Source organism: Eurosta solidaginis, chromosome 3 (assembly GCF_040869045.1).
Source record: "Eurosta solidaginis isolate ZX-2024a chromosome 3, ASM4086904v1, whole genome shotgun sequence".
NCBI lineage: Eukaryota > Metazoa > Arthropoda > Insecta > Diptera > Tephritidae > Eurosta > Eurosta solidaginis.
Genome location: NC_090321.1, coordinates 192,208,046 through 192,230,399, shown reverse-complemented (window position 1 = coordinate 192,230,399; position 22,354 = coordinate 192,208,046). Strand labels below are relative to the sequence as shown.

The following is a 22,354-nucleotide window of genomic DNA, read 5'->3' as shown; positions in this document are numbered from 1 at the left end:
CAAGTAAGGAAGTATAAGTTCGGATGAAACCGAACATTACATACCCAGCTGTACACTTGAAATGCTGTTGTTGTTTGTTTTGTGTGCTTAATAGTGTTACAAGGCTGTGCAATAATACATATACATACATATGGTTCTATTCTGAACTAATTTTTCTCGAGTTATGGCTCCCGAAACATAGAAAATTACTTAGTCATAAAAGGCACCGCCGCCCATTTTTTAAAATTTGAAGTTTTTCCTATTTATTGTTATAAATCCACTTGGGAAATGAAATACCATTGATATAAAGCTCTTTTTTGCAAAGATATAGCTAATTTTATTCGTCCGCGACCCTTTTAAAAATCTTTTATATAAAAGTGGGCATTCCTTATAATAAAGGCAACCTCTCTGCCGAATTTTGTTACGATAGGTTTAACAATTTTTGATTTATGATTAATAATATTTGTAAAATTGATTTTATCACAAGTGGGCGGTGCCACGCCCATTTTATTTTATTTTATTTTTTCAATTTTTTATCAAGAGTCTCAATATCAGTTTACGCGTCAAATTTCAACATTCTAGGTGTATTATTTACTAAATAATCAGGTTTTATGTGTTTTCCAAAATGTTATACATATATATAAAAAGTGGGCGTGGTTATCATCCGATTTCGCTCATTTATTTCGCTCACCTATTCTGGGTCCAGGTAAGCTCGTGTACTAAATTTGGTAAAGATATCTCAATAGTTACTCAAGTTATCGTGTTAACGGAAGGACGGACGGACGGACGGACGGACGGTCGGACGGACATGGCTCAATCAAATTTTTTTTTCGATACTGATGATTTTGATATATGGAAGTATATATCTATTATATCGATTCCTTTATACCTGTACAAACAACCGTTATCCAATCAAAGTTATAATACCCTGTGTACAAGTACAGCTGGGTATAAAAAATATATAGAAATATTTTTAATAAAATTTATTATTTCTTACTTAATAAAATTTATTATTTCTTACTTAATAATATGTGGGTCTATTAGGGAGGTCCCTATAATTCAAATCAACTTTTTTTTCAGTCTCACCTCCTCAGACGATAGTAACTCGCTTAAAAATATCACATATAAGTTTTAGTCCCAATTGGGGACGCCTATGTGGTTTTGTGCAGGGCTACGAGATCAGACCTCTCTACGAAGACTCAGTATGTTAACATATGAACTTTCATTATTGTGCCCCGTATCCCCAAAAAGCCCATTGTAATCAGAAGGGGGTCAAACTAGAAAAAATCGTTTCTTTTTTTATTTATATGTATAGTGGAGTGTTTTAGGTTCAGGATACATATTTCATATATGGTCCCCTTAATTGTCCGAAAAATTCATTAAAAAAGTTCCAGGCTACTTAAAAAATGTGCCGCTTTCTTTAAACAGGAGAAAGAGGGCGTTAGGTTAGGAACCTGAAGAACTCACATAGACTGAATGAGTCCACAATATTACCAGAAATTTGCTCAACGGATTAACTGAAAACCCCCTATCAGAAACCAGGACTTACGTTATAAATTACTCCGTTCTCTTGGAAAAAACTAGAACGTTTTAAGGAACTATACTACTTCCTGGTTTTAGATAGCTGCAGTCTATGCAGGAAAGAGGAAGACCAGCTCACGTTAAACTTATCACTTTCACTTCTGATAAGAACATCTATATATATATATATATAAATCAAATTCTGTGTGTGTTTATGTGTGTGTTCCCTATGGAAACGTATTTCCCACACGTCAATCATCACCAAATTTTGGCTATGGGTTCCTTCGATCAAGGCGAAGGTTTTTCATATTTCAGAACTAAGAATTTTAAATTCAAATTTTTTTTTTTCAATTTCACATGCGCTAGTGGGTGGTGCGACAAATTGTGTATGTCAACAAAAGTTACTCATACACCATGTACGTACTTAAGTGGAGAACTTTTGTTTGGTCATAGCGTTAAATTCACAAAAAGTTAAAGCGATTGCATTGAGTGATTTAGACGTTTTTATTATTAAGGTTTCCATTGTAAAAATAGCTGATGAGAGATGATAGACAAAAATTGTGCAGCTAAAATATTTTGATTAAGTTATGAGATTTTGAGTATGAATTGTGTGTGACAAAATAAAATTTGAAAAATAAAGCAAAGAATGATAAATTAGAGAAATGAGGAATCTAAGAAAAACGAAGGAGAGAGGTAGAGGGTGTAAAAAAGGAAGTGGGAGAGATAAGGAAATTATAAAGAGTAAGAATGAGAAAAATCGGGAGATACATTTTGAAGACTTGCTTGACTTTGAGTAACGGGAAGGAATGCGTTATAATACACCTTCTTATTTAGATAAGTATCTGCCCAACCCGAGCAACGCCGGGTACCCTGCTAGTAATTTTATAAATTAAAGGAAATGACCTTAAATTTGGGTGGAGGCCACACAGGTTTTTTGCTTGTGAGATAGAACAACGCGATTTTTATACAAAACACTCTTTAATATCAAATAAAGTATACAAATCGACCCACCTTAATATACATCTGATGTGTTTGTCATATTTATATGTAACAAAAAGCAAAAAATATGTAATTGAGCAATCGTTTCTGAAGTAAATGATTGCCGGTATTTAACCCAAATCCAATTCAACACATTATTTACATGCTCATCAAACAAAATACCAATTACTTCAGTGTAAAGATGTTCATATATACATATATATACAAACTTATATCAATTACAAAAATAAGAACAAAATAAAATAACCAACTGCCAAACGCATTTAATATAATTGCATTCATTAAATTCAAAGTTCAAAGCTCTCGAAATGTAAACAAACGTAAGCCAACAAAATACACGCAAAGTCGTTTAATAGTTTATTTATAAATAGTATATACATACATAAGTGTATATGTTGGAATTTTTTAAGGTAGTGTGCGTGGAAGTAACAACGTTTTAAACAAAAGATTGCAAAGTAATTTATTAATTGTCTCATGCCGTCGAGCGGCTGAAGCACCGCAACTGCTCGCCACACTTTTCGCGGTAATATTCGTAATTAACCGTTATAGTGATATGCAAAACTATTATTAAACAAATCGGCAGCCACTTAAGGATTAGATGAATGGCAAAATTGATAGCGGTTCCTAGTTAGTTATGTAAATTCTTGTCAGCAAGCAAATTGGTACACTCAATATACTATAATACATGGTCACTATAAACTCACACATACATACATAAATACATATGTATGGAAATTTATAAATTGCGATATCCTGTAGACCAATACCAAACTAGTAAGGCAATATTAAGGTTTATTGGTATGGTTAGTAATCTGACTAATACCGAACTAGTCCGAAAAAAAAAATGTTACCTTTGTGCTATAACAATCCCAGTGTAATGGTAAGATTATATTTTATCTGCCCTTTGATCATATACAAAATTATTTAAACAAAAAATTAGTTTGGTATAGCTCATTGTTTAAATTTCACAAAGTTCTTGGCCTTCACAATGTCACAAGCATCTCATTGTCGACTGTAAAAACAATAGATATGGATTCCACCACCACGCACGCTGGCGACCAATAGAAGAGAATGTGGTATATAATTAGTTGTGGTAAACAAAAATATAATTACAGACATTATTAACCTAACAGACAAAGGCTTCAAGTTGCAGGTGTGTGATATGAGTACATAAATATTTGTTTTTCTATACATACATACATATTTTTTTATGCAGTACGCACGAGGGAAATATTATAATTTATATTATAAGTTGGCGCCGCCTCCAGTTTTTGGCCGATTTCTAACGTACATATATATATCACCCAAATGAGTTTTAGAAGAGAAAATTTTCAGAAATGCACCACGTGAGGATGTTCCCAATTATGTACTATTGTTACTGGACCCACACACTAAATAAAATCTCTAGAGCCGAAGAAACTAGCTATTGAAGTAAGAAATAACATAATTTAAAAAAAAATTTTAGTTAAACGGTTTTATTGAAAACAATACTTACATGAAGTAATAATAATACTAAAAGATAGAAAATAATTAGGTAGGTCCTAGGTACTAGGCATCACACTCCTCATCAATCTAGGGTGTTGATCATACAATTAAATAAAAGCGTTGGGCGCGTCAAATTTCTATTGATAGTCATATATAAGACCAACTGAACCTTCGTAAGGTTATGCTACGCCTCACATTTTTAGAAATTTCACGCGCCCAACGCTTTTATTTAATAGTCTGATCTACGCCCTAGATTGATGAGGAGTGTGAAGACTAGTGCCTCGGACCTGCCTAATTATTTTCTAGCTTTTAGTATTATTATTACTTAATGTAAGTATTGTTTTCAATAAAACCGTTTGGCGGCGACTGTGGTGTGATGGTAGCGTTCACATCAAAAAATTTTTAGAAATAAGGTTTTTCAATTACAAGAAAATTTTTGTAAGCGGGGTCGCCACTCGGCAGTGCTTGGCAACCACTCCGAGTGTATTTCTGCCATGAAAAGCTTTCGGTGAAAACTCATCTGCCTTGCAGATGCCATTCGGAGCCGGCATAAAACATGTAGGTCCCGTCCTGCCAATTTGTAGGGAAAATCAAGAGGAGCACGACGCAAATTGGAAGAGAAGCTCGGCCTAAAATCTCTTCGGAGGTTATTGCGCCTTACATTTATTTATTTTAAAAACGTTTAACTTAAACAAATTTTTAATTTATTTTATTTAATATCTCGATACTTGCGCCACCTGGCGGCGTAGTGTGTGTTCCAAATTTGAGCGAAATCGGACAACAAATACGATTTTTTTAAATATTTCGATCCATGCGCCACCTATCGGAGTTTTTTTCTTATTATTGCATTTGCATCGGGTTCTGAACTATACTCGGGCAATTTACAATCTGGATCAAGGGTCTGCATTTCATAGCACGATTGTTCTCGCGTATGCGAGAGGGAAATAACTTTTAATTTTTGGAGACCCATTATTTAGATGGAAATTAAAGCAGAGGTCGTCAGCTAGTGAAATAATTATTCGCACTCACTTCCCACATTATTATTCTCTTTCCTTTAGTATTCGCTGAACAAGTAAAGTAGCAACATCGAAAATGGCTTTCGCTTATTTGCGCATTACAAGAAACATGTTTTGCCAACAAACGCATTTAGCAATATATTTTGTTAAGAGTCAACCAATAAAATTAAATTTGTATAGCACATTTACGAATTATTTTTTCAGTGCTAACAAACATGCGTACATACGTATTGCGTCGTTACGCGTCAATCGACCACTAAACCACTACCACCATGAATTTTACTCTTAGACACACAGCCACAAATTTGGGGTGGCCCTGACTTACAGTAATTGTTTACCTTAGATCCGTACTGCGCAATCCGCGTTTATAGCTTCGTTTCTCGAAAATTGTTTACAATTGGACTTTTAAAAATTTCACCAGAATGTTACTTAAATTAGATCTAAAAAATCCATATTGATCTTGAAACATGTATCTCGATCGTTATGCTATTTAGAGGTGCACTATTATCGAAATTTTCAGCATGTGTAAAATTAAATTTTAAAGGAATTTGTCAGATGCATCGATCTGTGCACACCCTTGCTGAACCCTTTTCTTCCAAGTAGCACTGAGTTTCCAGCTATTTTTTTAAATATCTCGGTCCGTTCCACACCCAGGGGATTTCTTTTACCGCGTGTGGTATTCATAACTGAAGCTTGAACTATATTAAGCATCTTGCTTATAAGAAGATTTCTTTAAACTTAATCAGCAAGATTCTCTCAGATTTGAAGGAATTTTCAAAATATCTTGATTTGTGTATAGCTTAACTGAAATTTCACCCACCAGCAGCGTGCGTTGTCACCCAGAGCTATGACCTAAAGTCTCTAGCTCCCCGTAAAATAACTTCCAAATCGATTACAATATTCCGAATGTTGAATTTGCAAAATGCATCAATCGGTGGCTATACCTCAGGTACTTTGTCACTGACTTCTGAACTATGTTTTTAGTTTTAGTAAATCTTGCTCAGTGCGCTCCTACCGGAAATTTTCTTCAACATATTTTATTGCAAATTGACTTTGAGGAGATTTCATAATATCGCCTACATTGCATTGTCGCCGGTTTTTGAAATATTTGTCTAATTTTAAAGAACAAGAAAGAAACGTAATATAAAGTTAATGAATAAATGCAAGGCGCGATAACCTCCGCAATTTGCGTCATGATCCTTTTAATTTTTGTAACAATTTGGCGGGACGGGACCTACATGCTTTATGCCGATTCCCAAAGGCATATGCAAGGCAGATGAATTTTCACTGAGAAGCTTTTCATGGCACAGTGTTTGCCAAATTACTGCTGAGGGACGACCCTGGTAAATTTTCGGTGTTACTTTGCTCGGGCTTGAACCCAGGATCTTCGATGTTGTAGGCAGAGCACGCCCACGCCACAGCCATAATATAAAGGTTAAAGTAAAACTTGAATTGATTCTTAGCCCAGAAACGCTTGCCTTGATCGAAACAAATAATTTTCTTAAAATTTTTTTAATATTTTTTGTAGGTTATGGGAACAATTTTCTTAAGATTGCGAATAATTCTATGAAAACCAATGATTTATTAAAAACATAAAATGTTTCATTCATTTATTGAACTGCAACAACTGAAATATGATCATTCATTCATTGTCGGCCAGTTAAAGACAATCCAAATTTAAAAAAAAGAATGTTTAATATATCCAACACAAAATAAATCAAATTGTCCACAAAACAACATAAAAAAACCAGTTTAGAATGTTCAAACATATATCGGAATACTTGAAAACCCACGAGAAATTAGTAGCTGATGCTTTAATGTTTGTATTGACAGTAGCCAACTGAGTCGATCGCAGCGGGGCGTCCCCTATAAATGTTCAACGGGAATATTAATTCATTAATAATAAAAACAGCATCAAAAGTATTAATAATGAAACAACGTTTGCTTGTCACAAATGCATTCATTAAAAAAAGTTTAAAAAATATGTAAATAGTTATGTTTATATGTAGCATACGAGCATTCCAAAACCGTAGTGTAATGTATTCGCATTTATACAAGATAATGTCATGTATAATAAAAGTATATCATCTTAAAAAATCTATTGAGATTTGATTGATACATTCATTGATTCCACTTAATAGCCCCAAAAGACCAATGCAGGCAAGTATCCAGGAAGCAATAAAGTATACAATAAGCAAAAGTGTCATAAGGTCCTCCCTTAAACCATGCAAAAATTAAGAAGAAAAGCGTCCTGAAAAATAATTTATTATTGTGGGAAATTTCCTCCCCCCCCCCCCCCCCCCCTAGAGCTTTGTAACACGTATTTTCATGATTTTCGACTGTAGAAAATTATGAGGGATATTTCGAATTAAAAAATATTTTAATTTCTCTTAAAAATCCTAAAATATTAATTTATCAAAAAGTGTGCAAAATTTCATTGTAGTTTGAAATTGAGGCTATGAGGCTAGAAGCTAACTAAATAAATAAGCCCTTGATTTTGAAAGTGGTCTAAGTCAAAATTTTTAAAAATCGAGTTTATCAGCTACTTGTTATCTAACCATAATAAAATAACATAATCTGAAGAGATTGGCGGTATGCCATGAAAATTAACTCGTAAAATTGAATGAATTTTTTGGTTGTTAAACAAAATATAGAAACTGTTTATTTTGAAAGTGGTCTAAGTCAGTCTGTTGAGAAATTTTGGAAAATAAATAGTAATTTTGTAATGCCTTCAGATAACGATTCAGGTATGATCAAGTAATCCTTAAAATGTAAAAATGTTCTATATATAGTTAATTGTAGACATTATCCTGCGAAGAAGTGTAAGTAATGCTCCCAAGAAATGGAAACGAATAAGAGTAATATCGTCTTCAGATGAATCAACTGATACTTTAAAAGTGAATTCGGAACCCCTACAAATGGAAGAAATTAACATGAAATCAAGAAAGAGGAGCCGAAATCAACATAATTATGCACAAAATTTAAGAAAAATTAAGAGAAATAGGGGAGAGGAATATGAAACAAAAAAGTCTAAGCTTGTGAGTGGCAAATTTTTCGAAAATAAATATTGCCTTTGTTCCAAGCAATGTATAAATGCAATTGGATATGAAGACAGGAAAGCTAATTTTGATGCATTTTGGAAATTAGCAAGTTTCGAAAAACAGAATTTGTTTCTGCATGGTTTGGTTGGAAAACTATTAATAAAGCAAATAACAAAGGATACATGAGAAAATGTAGTTATAAGTTTCATATAAATTTACGGATGTCAGAAGTTTCTGTTTGTAGAACTTTTTTTTTGGATACTTTTAAAATATCTTACGGAAGATTAAGCCGTGCCTTAAATGCTAAATCCCCTGGAATGGATCTACGTGGCAAAATGACTGGTTCATCGAGAAAAACAGATGAAGAAAAAATTAAAGTGGTACGAGAACATATTCTGAGTTTTCCAGCATGTGAGAGCCATTACACGAGATCACATCACACTTCAGGTCGAAAGTATTTAAGTGCTGACTTAGATATTCGAAAAATGTATGAGCTGTATGTAGAAAAATGTGATGAAAATAATACACCACGTGTGAAGGAGTGGACTTACAGGAAAATTTTCAATACGGAGTTCAACTTAAATTTTCATGCTCCTCGCAAAGACACTTGCCAAAAGTGTGATTCACTAAAACTAAAAATAGAAGCATCCAGTAACGAAGACGAGAAGTTGCATCTTATGGAAATTCATGATTCCCATCTTAACAGTGCCGAACAGGCTAGAACAAGTTTGACAGAAGACATACAAAGAGCAAAAGATAACCCGAGTGAATATTACGGTTTCACATTTGATCTACAGAAAGCACTTTTTTACCCAAAACTTTCTGTCTGGTAGCTTATTATAAGCGCAACATGTATGTATACAATTTAGGGTTTCATAATTTCCACAATGAAAATGCTAAAATGTATGTATGGGATGAAACAATCGCTTCAAGGGGATCACAGGAAGTTGCGTCTTGCATCTTAAAGCACATTCAGGACATTACCACTCAAAAGCATGTCATAGCTTACAGTGATGCCTGCACAGGACAAAATCGTAACATCAACATAGCTTTAATTTGGTTAAAAATTGTTCAGTCATCTGATAATAATGTTGCAACTGTTGATCATAAATTTATGGTATCCGGCCATTCTTTTTTGCCAAATGATCGGGATTTTGGTTTAATAGAAACTAAAATTAAAAAATAAAATTATTTATACATACCTGAGCATTATTATAGTTTAATAGAAGTATGTAAAAAGAAAAACCCATTTTTGGTGGTACAAATGTCTCAGAGAAATTTTATTTCGACAAAAAAACTTAAAGATTCAACGAATAATAGAAAGAAAAACACCAACGGAGAAGCTGTGTCTTGGCTTAAAATTCAATGGATCAGATTTCTAAAAAAATCTCCATATAAGATGTTTTATAAAACTTCCTTGGATGACAATTCCGAATTCAAAATATTAGACCTCTCACCTAAAAAAGGAAGACCTAGAATATATGCAAATATTGATTTGCCTCCATTATACACAACTATTAGACCAATAACAAAAGAAAAACATAAAGATATGATGGATTTACTACCCTATATCCCACCAATTTTTCACAAACACTTCACTTCCCTAAATATGTCATAATAAATAATTTACTTTGTTATAATGAAATGAGTTTGAATAAAATGTTAATTACTAATTAAAATGTTTCCTTGGTATAAGTCATTTATAAAGTCATTCTGTTAATTTTGAAAGTGGTCTAAGTCATTTCCAACCTTTCAAAAGCACATTTCCAGTTAAAAATGGTAATAAATTTCACAACCATAATAAATTCTTGTTTGTTGGCACTACTTTACTGTCGAAAAATCATTTTCCATAGTGCAAAAATATTTTTCAATCCTTTATAACGCAAAACTCTAATTATCTCGAAACAAGGAAAATATGACTTAGACCACTTTCAAAATCAAGGGCTCAAATAATTAAACCCAATGGAATTCGCAAGTGAAGTTTAAACACATCGACAATTATATGAGCATAATTCACGAAAATATGCAGATAAATCCACTTTATATAACATTTGTTGTCTGTAGCTATCCAAGAATACTACTGCAGATGCTGATGACTCTGAAGTGGAAGATGAAAGTTCGTCGCCTACGACTGCTAAAGAAGACATCCAAACCTAGAGAGAATTATCTTCAACGGGAGTCGGTCTCGTGCAAATGTTTTTGAAGGAAATGAAGAAAATGGGACTTAACATTAAATTGTGCGCATCAATGGAACCGATGCGTGTGCCGTCATGCTGTCAGATTGCGGAGCCGTCAATGAAATCCGAAAAGAAGCAGAAAATGCTGTAGTAAGTCCCTGTTTCTCTCATAAACTCAACAGCAGCATATCCAAATCTGTAAAAGTACGAGTAATCCAGATGGTTTGCAGTACCATACGAGAGGTCGCCAAGTCCTTAAAAAAGTCGTATCCTAAGCGTGCTACAGCGTTATATAATTTACTTGGGGAACAACTTGTTCAATTATGTGAAAAACGATGGATGCAACGTCATGATGCAGTCATTCAGTTTGCTGCGAAAATGCCACTGATTGTGGATGCTTTGACAAAAATAAGTGAGTGGAGGAACAGAGAAACAGCAGGTAAAGCAACGGTTCTTATTGCAGCTGTGTGCAAATTTGAATTGATTGTCGTGCTCTTCTGTCTTTTTTTTTTTCTTCTGTCTGTGTGATGTATTGTCGCTCACTCATTCACTCAGCGTCATACTCCAAAAAGAGGGTATCGATTTGCCTAAGCATCGACGATGATTGATATGCTGCTCGTATCGTTTCAAAATCGTAGAAAGACAGCAGATCAAACCTTCAAGATTATTTATTCAGATGCAAAAAAATTGGCGGAAGAACTAGATGTCAACAAGGGAAAACCAAGAACATCTAGCAACAAACAGGACGCGACAATTACAGCATACCAACTTGTGAAGATTACTACAGGGTCTCCGCGTATATTCTTCTGTTGGACAGTATCAGTGAATATCTGAAGGCTCGTTTTTATACTCAGTTGAGCAGAGCTCACAGAGTATATTAACTTTGATTGGATAACGGCTGGTTGTACTGGTATAAAGGAATCGAGATAGATATAGACTTCCATATATCAAAATCATCAGGATCGAAAAAAAATTTGATTGAGCCATGTCCGTCCGTCCAACCGTCCGTTAACACGATAACTTGAGTAAATTTTGAGGTATCTTGATGAAATTTGGTATGTACTGAGCACCTATCTCAGATTTAAAATGAACGATATCGGACTATAACCACGCCCACATTTTCGATATCGAAAATTTCGAAAAACCGAAAAAGTACGATAATTCATTACCAAAGACGGATAAAGCGATGAAACTTGGTAGGTGGGTTGAACTTATGAAATTAGTAAAATTAGTAAAATTTTGGACAATGGGAGTGGCACCGCCCACTTTTAAATGTAATGTAATTTAAAAACTTTGTAAGCTGTAATTTGGCAGTCGTTGAAGATATTATGATGAAATTTGGCAGAAACGTTACTCCTATTACTATATGTATGCCTAATAAAAATTAACAAAATCGGAGAACGACCACGCCCACTTTTAAAAAAAAAATTTTTTTTAAGTCAAATTTTAACAAAAAATTTAATATTGTTACAATATATAAGTAAATTAAGTCAACATTCAACTCCAGTAATGATATGGTGCAACAAAATACAAAAATAAAAGAAAATTTCAAAATGGGCGTGGCTCCGCCCTTTTTCATTTAATTTGTCTAGGATACTTTTAATGCCATAAGTCGAACAAAAATTTACCGATCCTTGTGAAATTTTGTAGGGGCTTAGATTCTAGGACCCTAACTTATTTCTGTGAAAAAGGGCGAAATTGGTTGAAGCCAAGCCCAGTTTTATATACAGTAGACCGTCTGTCCTTCCGCTCGGCCGATAACAAGATAACTTGAGCAAAAATCGATATATATTTACTAAACTCAGTTCACGTACTTAACTGAACTCACTCTGCATTGGTGTAAAAAATGGCCGAAATCCGACTATGACCACGCCCACTTTTTCGATATCGAAAATTACGAAAAAAGGAAAAAATGCCATAATTCTATACCAAATACGAAAAAAGGGATGGCACATGGTAATTGGATTGGTTTATTGACGCAAAATATAACTTTAGAAAAAAACTTTGTAAAATGGATGTGACACCTACCATATTAAGTAGAAGAAAATGAAAAAGTTCTGCAGGGCGAAATAAAAAGCCCTTGAAATCTTGGCAGGAATACTGTTCCTGGTATTACATATATAAATAAATTAGCAGTATCCAACAGATTATGTTCTGGGTCACCCTGGTCCATATTTTGGTCGATATCTGGAAAACGCCTTCACATATACAACTACCACGTCTCCCTTTTAAAACTCTCATTAATACCTTTAATTTGATACCCATATCGTACAAACACATTCTAGAGTCACCCCTGGTCCACCTTTATGGCGATATCTCGAAAAGGCGTCCACCTATAGAACTAAGGCCCACTCTCTTTTAAAATGTTCATTAACCCATTTCATTTGATACCCATATCGTACAAGCAAATTCTAGGGTCATCCCTGGTCCACCTTTATGGCGATATCTCGAAACGGCGTCCACCTATGGAACTAACGATCACTCCCTTTTAAAATACTCGATAACACCTTTCATTTGATACCCATATCGTACAAACAAATTCTAGAGTCAACCCTGATCCACCTTTATGGCGATATCCCTAAATGGCATCTACCTATAGAACTATGGCCCACTCCCTCATAAAATACTCTTTAATACCTTTCATTTGATACACATGTCATACAAACACATTCCAGGGTTACCCTCGGTTCATTTTCCTACATGGTTATTTTCCCTTATGTTATCACCATAGCTCTCAACTGAGTATGTAATGTTCGGTTACACCCGAACTTAATCTTCCTTACTTGTTCAAAAGAAGTTTTGGATGGATTCCAGTTTGCTGCTTCCGCAGAAAGTGTGTACTCTTAAGGCAAATGAAATTGAAAATCTGATCAGCTGCTTGATTACAAGATTCAACGGTCTTCTGAATTATGACAACGTCGTTCAACGCTTAAGGCTTAAGGGTGAGTTGAATCAGTGGCAAATTCATTGACAGCTCCAGCAAAAGTTGAAAACAAATAAGTTACCGACCTCTGCATGAGAATCGATGTCGATATATACCCAATAATTCACGTTTTTCTTTCCATACTCTGCACATTTCCTGTGACAAACGCGAGCTCCGAACGCTCTTTTTCCACCCTTCGCCGTTTGAAAACATGGTTCAGAACTACTACTATGCTACAAGAAAGATTGATCGGTTTGGCACTACTTCGTACGCATTTCGACATTGAAGTCACACCTGAGAATGTCATTGACAGATTTGCGAAAAAAGGACCATATCGTCTTCTTTTATGATTTTATTTTTTTCAACAATTGTATCATGTACAGAGTAAATATTGCCTGTAATGAAATATATAATACTAATCTACATAGTAGTTCCTTATCACAAAACAGATTTTTACTAATTTTTAATTTTTCTTCCTTGGTCTACTATTTCACGTTATCACTATATATATTTAAAAAAAATGTCGCTCCCCCCCCCTATAAGTGCCCTCCCCCCCCCCCCCCCCGCCTAGAATATATATATAACCCATCCTTTTACGAGGCTATAGTTAGAATTTTTCTTAAGAATTTTTTGTTAAAAAAACCTAAGCACACAGTCTTAAACATTAAGTTTAAGCTTTTACCTTCGATGGAAAGCAAGTGAATACAATTTTTAATGAATTATGTTGGTAGAAAATGTATCAAAAAACAATAAATTGAGAAAAAAAATCTCAAGTCCCATCATTTTTCACCTAAGTTAAAGAAAATTCGCGAAATGTTCAGAAATTTCGACTTTTTCGATTGGGTGAAAGAAAAAATTCAAAGAAAATTCAAATTTTCATCAAATTTCACAAAAAATGTACAAATTGTAACGAAATCATTGATGCAAATTATATTGGTAAGATAAATTAGCAGGGATGGCCTTTCCGTATGTATGTAGAAAGTAAGTATGGCCTATATATAAAGGAATACACACAATTCACTCCACAAAAAACTTTCCTCCGCCCTATGACAAAATTCTGTTTACGCCATTGCTAACCAGGTATTGTTTAGTGTCACTCAGTGCTACATATTTATAAAATTTTCATCACTAATTTTGTTATATGTACTTGATAGTAAGAAATTCGGGTCAAAGTGCATGTGAACACTGTGCGGTGACAAAAAGTACACCTCTGCCCACTTCCATTCTATCGAAGTCGGCATATTATGTAACGGTCGTGAACGATGTTCCATATCGTCGGCCACTTGCCAGAAGCATGAATGTGCCAAAATGAAAATGTTGGGAAATCGAGTTTCAAAGTTTATTGCTCTCTCGAAATTAGAAGAATTATTTTCTAGTGTAAAAATGTACTTATATATTATACTCACACTATGCTCTTTTAACTGAGACAATTTTTCTGCTCGCATCCCTTCTATTCTCCGAAATTTAGCATATTCATTTTTCTGTTACAACAAAAATTTAAAAAGCTGATAAATTTTTTGTTAACACATCTATACAAAATTAAAAGTAGTCGGATTAGGTTAATCTGCTCATGCTTTCTATGCATTTTGATGCTCTGAATCCGAATAAGCTAAAAGAATTGGCCCTAAAAGTAGGGCCTTAACCGCAAAAGACGTAAAAAAAATCACTACATATTGATTGTTAAATAACGTTAGGGTCAAGCCAAGACCTGCTAGGCCAATTCCGTTGGCGGATTGGGATTCGGAGCATCACAGTACTTGGGAAAACATCCGCGGCTTTGACTTATCGAAAGTATGTATGTAAATGAAAAAAGTTACCTATTCAATTCAATTTCATATACACTATTGTGTTTTTATTTAAGATATTATTGCAAACATAGAACTAGTTCTTATTCTCCTCAGAATCAGAATCTTCTGAAATGTTGGGTTCGGGAAAAGCGTTGCCCTCAAAATGTTTATAAATAGAATGATATTATTTTGGTATAACCAGTTTTTCACTCAATTTTTCCAAGTATTTTAGTTTTGATTCGGGAAGAGGCAACGGCTTCGAATAAATCGGTTTGCCTTCAATTAAACAACTTTTTTTTTCTGATATTAAACTATTAAAAATTCTTCATCGGTATAATTTTTTTTTGAAGAATACCAGGCCCGCATACCCGAACATTCGTACATACGAATATGTGCTGTTCTTATTTTTTTCAAAAATTGTTTAGCCATATCAACGAATGTGTCATACAATGTGCCACATTAATTTTTCTGGCTCAACTTTGTGTGACTTCATTCGTGAAAATGGCATTGCAAATTATTGGGGTTTCCATTTACGTAGGAAGCTCTAGATTTAAGTAGAACCTAGAGAATCTAAAGGGTAATCCAAAGAGGTCTTTAACACAAAATCGGAAAAATTGCACATTCATGCTTCTGGCTAGCGGCGACGATATAGTAGCAGAAACAAGTAAATATAACCGTATATACATGTAAATATGTACATTCAAAAGAAATACATATTGTACAATCTATGTAAGTAGCTTTGTCCACGTTCACCGTCAAGGTTAATTGTTTTGCGATTGCCAAATCGTCAATTTGTGTTGGCGTAAACTACGATGACAATGGGCGATTGTGTATCTCACGCTGCTGCCGTTTTCCGACAAGCAAAACAATGACATTTTATTTTTTTCTTATTTACTACGTACTACTTTTCAAAATCACGAGCAGTATGTAGACTTGAAAGAAAAAATGTAGGACAAAAAGTTTAGTACAAAACCGAAACATAAAAATAGCCAAAAAACTGCTCAAAAATGTTAATTTACGCGCGAACGTTAATGAATTTTTTATACATTAAAATAAATAAATAAATAAAACGAATATCTGTATCCATCAATGATGCAATTATAAGAGCGTAGCTAGAAAGATACTTCATGCAAATAAAATACTCTGTTTTCTATATCAGTGATGGCCAAACATTTTCTTTTTGATAACATTTTAAAACTTTATAACATATAAGAATACATGGTGTGCATTAAATTTTTCAAAATAAAAAAAAAAATAATAATCGCTTATTTTTGATGTGCACCAAGTTATTTGGTGGAAAAGATGAGGCCAACATGGACTCGAAAAACTTAAATTGAGGGAGAGGTTGCTACCGGCGCACCATGAATAACAATAAGTCCAAAAAATACCTCAGTGAAATTTACAGTAGTTGTATGCTACTGGATATTTAGCGTATAACTACTGTAAATTTAAGTGTGTAAAGCTAGGTAGTACAATGCACAAAATCAGTCGTTTGTTGGAGATTATTGAATAGTGTATTCTGTTTATTTAAATCAAGTGAATAGTATTTTCAAATATACATAGCCCAAAATTTAGTTTACAATAATATAATCGATGGCAAATTCTAATACGTTTCCCACACTCCATCCATCGCTTTCTGTCTATCTTCGTCTAACTGTCTTTCTTTCTCAGTATCCTTCCTTTCCTCGCTTTTATTCTCAATTGTTCTTTTTATTCTTCTTCGTCCCTTTTCCCAGTCCCATTCCAGAGGGTTTTATGTAGTTTTGAATGCTGTTTGATTAAAAAATAACAACAACAAATTTTGTCTAGTAAAAAAAAATTACCGATGGACCACTTTTACTATTTTGGAGTATGAAAAATTGATAAGATCCTATTCTCTGACCTACACAATATGCTCACAAAGTTTCGTGATAATCGTTCCGTTCCGTTTCGCAGGAGTTCAACCACAAACACTGTGACAGAGTTTTTGAATATGTAAATTTTACGATGATATTTAAGCACCCTGTTATTTTGGCACCCTCGATATAACCATTCCAAAATATTGACATTTAATTTTTATTAGGGTATTATATTTACAAAGAAAAGAAGCGATGCGTACATCAAGTTTGGGGGCGATTGATAACGTAGCTACTACGATACAACTTTTCATCATAAGTGGGCAGTGTCACACCCTTCATAGAAATCATTGGTTTATGTGAATGTAGGTTCAAATACATCTTTTTGAGCAAAATTTTATTGATTTCTTTCAAAACATATTCCCTTTTTACATTTATTTTTTTAATCAACTTTGACGACTTATCATGAAGTACTTTAATGCTGTGGGACCTTGTGATTAAAAAAAATTAAGATTTCGAACAATTATGTAGCTTTAAGGTTCTGTTTAGATCTTTAAATTATCTTAGAAGTCTAAAGAGTTATGATTTGCAAAGAAAAATCTCAAAATGCGCCATTTGGAATTAATGGTTATTTCGATGGCTAAGGTGGTATTAAAAAAAATGTTGTATCTATCCTTAAAAAAAATCAAGCTAAATAAGGTCCTACTGTCTAGCAATATCGCTCCTATTTCGGAATCTTTTTCGTAGTTTGCATAGAGATACGCCAATGTCCGCACTACTGCTGAAGTACATTCCCATCCATGCATCTGCCAGCGTATAATTGAAAAACGAACTTAAAGTCCAAAAAATAAAAATGTCACAATTAAGCGCGCAATCATGTCGCAACAAAAAATTTAGTACGTTAATACATACAATGCTTAAACTAAAATAAAAATAAAAGTATGAATAAGGGAAATAAAGCACTTTTACACGTCAATTGCAAGAACATACATATATACATTTTTATTTATAGAAAAAGGTAAAGGTTGATAGAAAAGATGAATCGCTGTTTGTAATCGCAATGAATTCATCTTTCCACATGAAAACGCAGCGAATGCCCAACCAAGGCCGAAGCTTGGTGTTTGCACGCACAGAACGACATTGTTTTTGTACATCACAGGTATGATGGTGGGCCAAAGATATGTCACGCTTGACTTAAATACAGATCAGTTATGTAGGCACTAAACGATCAATTATTTATATTTGATGACATTTATTGGGTTTTAAAATGTGTATGGTTAAATTATGCCTTTTTCCGTCAAAGGTCGGTCAAGTATCTTAATGGTTCTTGTTACCGGAACGTATCGGATCTATATCTGGCAAAGGCCATTAACATCGATAACACTCCCCAAACCCATCGGATGGTGTTGATATCGCTACAACAACATGAGTACTTTGCAAACGACGAAGCCGCCGCGGGCCGGTATTCACAGGTGAGAGCGTATTAGTAATAGATTAATTGCATTGATTCAATTTAACTTTGTAAATTTATTACTTAAAATTTTTGTAATTTTCAATATGTATCTAAATGTTGTTTTTCAATGTTGAATTTTATAACATCAAAAATTTTTATTCTTTGAAATTTGTTAAAACAAAAAGATTTGAAAAGATCTAAATAAACAAACATTTCTATAAAAAGAATCTTAATCGTAACCTACAGGGGGTATGTAACTAGATGTTTATATTTTCAAGGCAAATATATATACCCTGGCCGGTACTTTTACGTTCTAAGGTATCACTCCTACAGCCGATTTTGTGGGTAAAAATATTTAGTGTAGGTTGTGATGGGTGTGAATACTAGACAATCCCCATTACTTCGCTCCTGATCACTTCTATGCGAATTGTAGCTGCTACAAGTTCGGAGATCTGATCTGGCATCTAGCTTGGTTTCTTGTATTGCTGCGACACCTTCAATTGATGCAATTTAATTCAGAACTTTAAAGTACGCCCCGGACGAGGTCATCGCTCTGGGGTTCAACGACAAATGAGTGCTCCTTGATGGTGTGAGACTAGGCCGCGCGCGCTGTCGCAGCCCTAATGACTGTTTACCGGGTATTGCAGGCTACGTAGCATGAGGCGAAAAGAACTTCCGACGAACGTAGTCATCCCACGGTGCTAGAGACTAGGAGCTGATAGTCTTGTCTGACACTTGTGTCCCACAGTAAGAGAAGGAGGAATAGAGGGGGCTGTTGCTGGTCATTGCTTCTGCTCACACTGCGGAGATAGAAGCCATGGGAAGCAGCCGTGATTGCTGGAGGCGCTATTTGCCTTCAGGTAAATCTGTAATTTGTCCTATGTATCATTGGTGCTGGTCGTTAGGACGCAACCGTTAGTGAGTATTGTTAGTCATTGGAGGGGAAAAAGTGTACTTAGGTATGGAACACAGGACGCCTTTGGGAGTGAGCTGCAAGAAACCATAAATGTTTCCAAGAAATTGATGGGACAGTAAATGTTGGGGGGTAGTTCAGAAAAACCTGTTCTGTGGAAGCATTCTGTTTACGAGAAACACTGACAGCGCTATATTAAATATAAAATCTTTATTTGGCAAACGCGTTAGTACCAGTCTCTAGGCCCAGAGAACAGCGGAACTATTCCGAGCATGACAATTTGTCAGCGATGCAGGACAACTCAAATGCGGTTACATTAAAATGACTGCCGTTGGTCGGGAAAATTCCCGAGTCACTTCGGTATATAGAGCCGGCTGCTGTGGTAAATGTTATAAGCAAGGCCTATTTCCTTAGTACTTCACTGTCTGATGACTAGTAGGAAGCAATCTTGACATTTGTCTAAGCTTTGGGCAATTGAGGGCGAGCAGTTTAATAAGAGTTATAAATGAGTAATTTGATGTGCTTGTAAGCGTATGAGTCGTGGCACAGTGGCTGACGTACCCGACCAAACGCCCGGGGTTGCGGGTACAACTCCCACCAAGCATTCCTTTTTTTAAATTTATAAATTATTATTATTAATGGACTGTATTGAGTTTATGGGGTTTTTGATTTAATGTATTCCATTTATTGAGTTGGGTAGTTTTAGTGTTATTGGTGTATTTAAGTCATGGGAGGATGCATAGCATCAGTACACCTTTATTTATTTATTTGTGTTTATTTTAAGGGATTCAGGTTATTAAGTTGGGTAGTTTTAGTGTTATTGGTGTGTTTAAGTCATGGGAGGATGCATAGCATCAGTACACCTTTTATTTATTTAATTTGGGGGCGAGCACTGGGGGCTCTGAGGCTTCGCTCTACTGAGCCACCTCATCCTCTATTTGAAGAACCCTTTAAAAATGTGAAATGGGGGCGAGCACGGGACGGCTCTGAGGTATTGGCACCCCATTTTCTACAAGAAAAACCTCTATTTATTTAATTTGGGGCGAGCGTTGGGCACTCTGAGGTTTCGCTCTAATGAGCCACCTCATCTTCTATTTGAAGAACCCCTTCAAAGTGTGATATGGAGGCGAGTACTGGGATCTGATGTATTAGCACACCATCCGAAGAACCTCTATTTATTTAATTTGGGGCGAGCGTTGGGCACTCTGAGGTTTCGCTCTAATGAGCCACCTCATCTTCTATTTGAAGAACCCCTTCAAAGTGTGATATGGAGGCGAGCACTGGGCTCTGATGTATTAGCACACCATCCGAAGAACCTCTATTTATTTAATTAAAAAACTCAAACTATGTCTTTAGGATATTTCACTAACCAGTTGAGAATTACAAGCACACTCAATGGCTACTGAAACAAACGAACGAAAAATGTTCATAGTTTAAGTCGCTTAAACAACATTACTGTAACAACAATTTGAAACATCACAATGCAAACTGCCACTCAAATAAATGATACCCAAAACACTCCAATTTTGTACAGGAAACAACAACTACGACTTGCACTCATACCTATGTTGCTTTACGAATTTTAAGGTGTTGTCAGACATGTCAAGTTTAAGTCCTTTTAGAAGGATGTCCACTTTTCAAAAAGTTTTTTTCGGTGCACCTTGATGCGCTTGAGCGTACTTGATTACCTGGTCGAAATTCTTGAATTGAAAACGCACATAGAACACACTCTCACTTGCTAAGTCTGCAACTGCTCTTAGTATAAAAGTTCTGCACAAAGCAAATTATCATAACCAAAAGAGCAACAAAAAGTAGTCGACCAAACATTATTTTGGCATAATAATGAGCAGTCCCTTTCAAAGACTACAACATCAGCGTAAGATTAATTGAAAATCAGCAACTGACTTAAATGAAGCTGATGCTCCTTGTGTGTTGTTACATATAAAATAACACCAAAACTGGACAAATCGTGTAGTTTTTTCAAATTGGAATTCCAGCTTGCATCCCAAAAATTAAATCAATGTGACAAAAGTAATGAAAAGAGGCGACTCTTTTGCAGACTGTCAGATTAAAGCTGTTGAGTTGTTGAGTACATTTCACGCGCTTTAAATTAAGCTTTTTGATACTTTCATTGTGTCTACATACATGCATACATTTGTATATAGTTTTGAGGTTTTAAGTTTTGTTTATTTTTATTTTATTTATTTTTCGCTTATATTTGGCGTCATCTTTAATTCACTTCATCTCACTTTTTATTATTATGGCGCGCATTTAAAAATTCACGCAAGAGTAGGCAGAAGTCCCAGCATCAGCACCGATTAAATATATAAAATTGTATTTTTTGGTGTTGCACGTACACCTACAATAATTTTGTCTTTCTTCGTACTCTTCTCCTCTGACTTGGACAAGGCTGGAGCACTTTGTTCTGAACTAACCACAATGCTTAACAAAATGACACAGCCAGCAGTACCACGGGATTAAGAGGCCTTAAACAATCCGAACTGCCTATAAAGAAACAAGTCCACAAATTTGCAGAGGGAAATGGTTAAGTATATTCACCAGGCTACAAAATTCCATCTTTCAGGTCGCTTCTTTTAAATGGAGTAAGGCTCAAACATACGTCGGTGCTGGTTGAAATGCAGAGTCTAATGATGATTTCGTTTCTACACGAAAATGTCGCCACTTTCAGGGGCAAAAATTAAGACTATCACTTCACCCTGTGAAATTTTAGCCACTTAAAATGTTCAGTGCCACCCTGCACGACTTGAAAACAACAAAAATAGTAACCCTGTCACATAATCAGCTGTTTCTTCGCGCCAAATAAACAAAAACTTTCGCAAATTATATTTATTCAAATAAAATTCTTTTTAGTATTCTGTGTTTATTTGTCAATGTGATTCGTCAACATCTCTGGACCGTCAAAAGCAGCGAAGGCAGGTAATGTTGCATTTTTGGCCATTTTTAGGGGTAGGTTGTTGAGAAAAAATAATGATGCCATCTATTGAGGCTGCACTGATTTTACAACAGAACACAACTTCTTGAATAGTTGGCATGAAGGCAACATTTTCGTGTAGAAAAGAAATCACCGTAAGTCTAAATATCTTGGCTGACACTCGAAAGAACTTTGTGGGATAACCCAAGTTACTCAGTCATTGCGGCTTATTGCTTACGGAATGACAACATTGCCCTAGACCAGGGTTTTGCATTCCATAGCGTATTTCTGCA

At 34.9% G+C, this 22,354-nt stretch overlaps 1 protein-coding gene across 5 annotated transcripts in view; it reads right to left on the bottom strand.

Annotated features, from left to right (window-relative positions):
* The window catches only part of Dll (Distal-less), a 199,798-nt gene that overhangs the window by 152,059 nt on the left and 25,385 nt on the right, over nt 1–22,354 (bottom strand). The gene's annotated exons all lie outside the window — the stretch shown is intronic.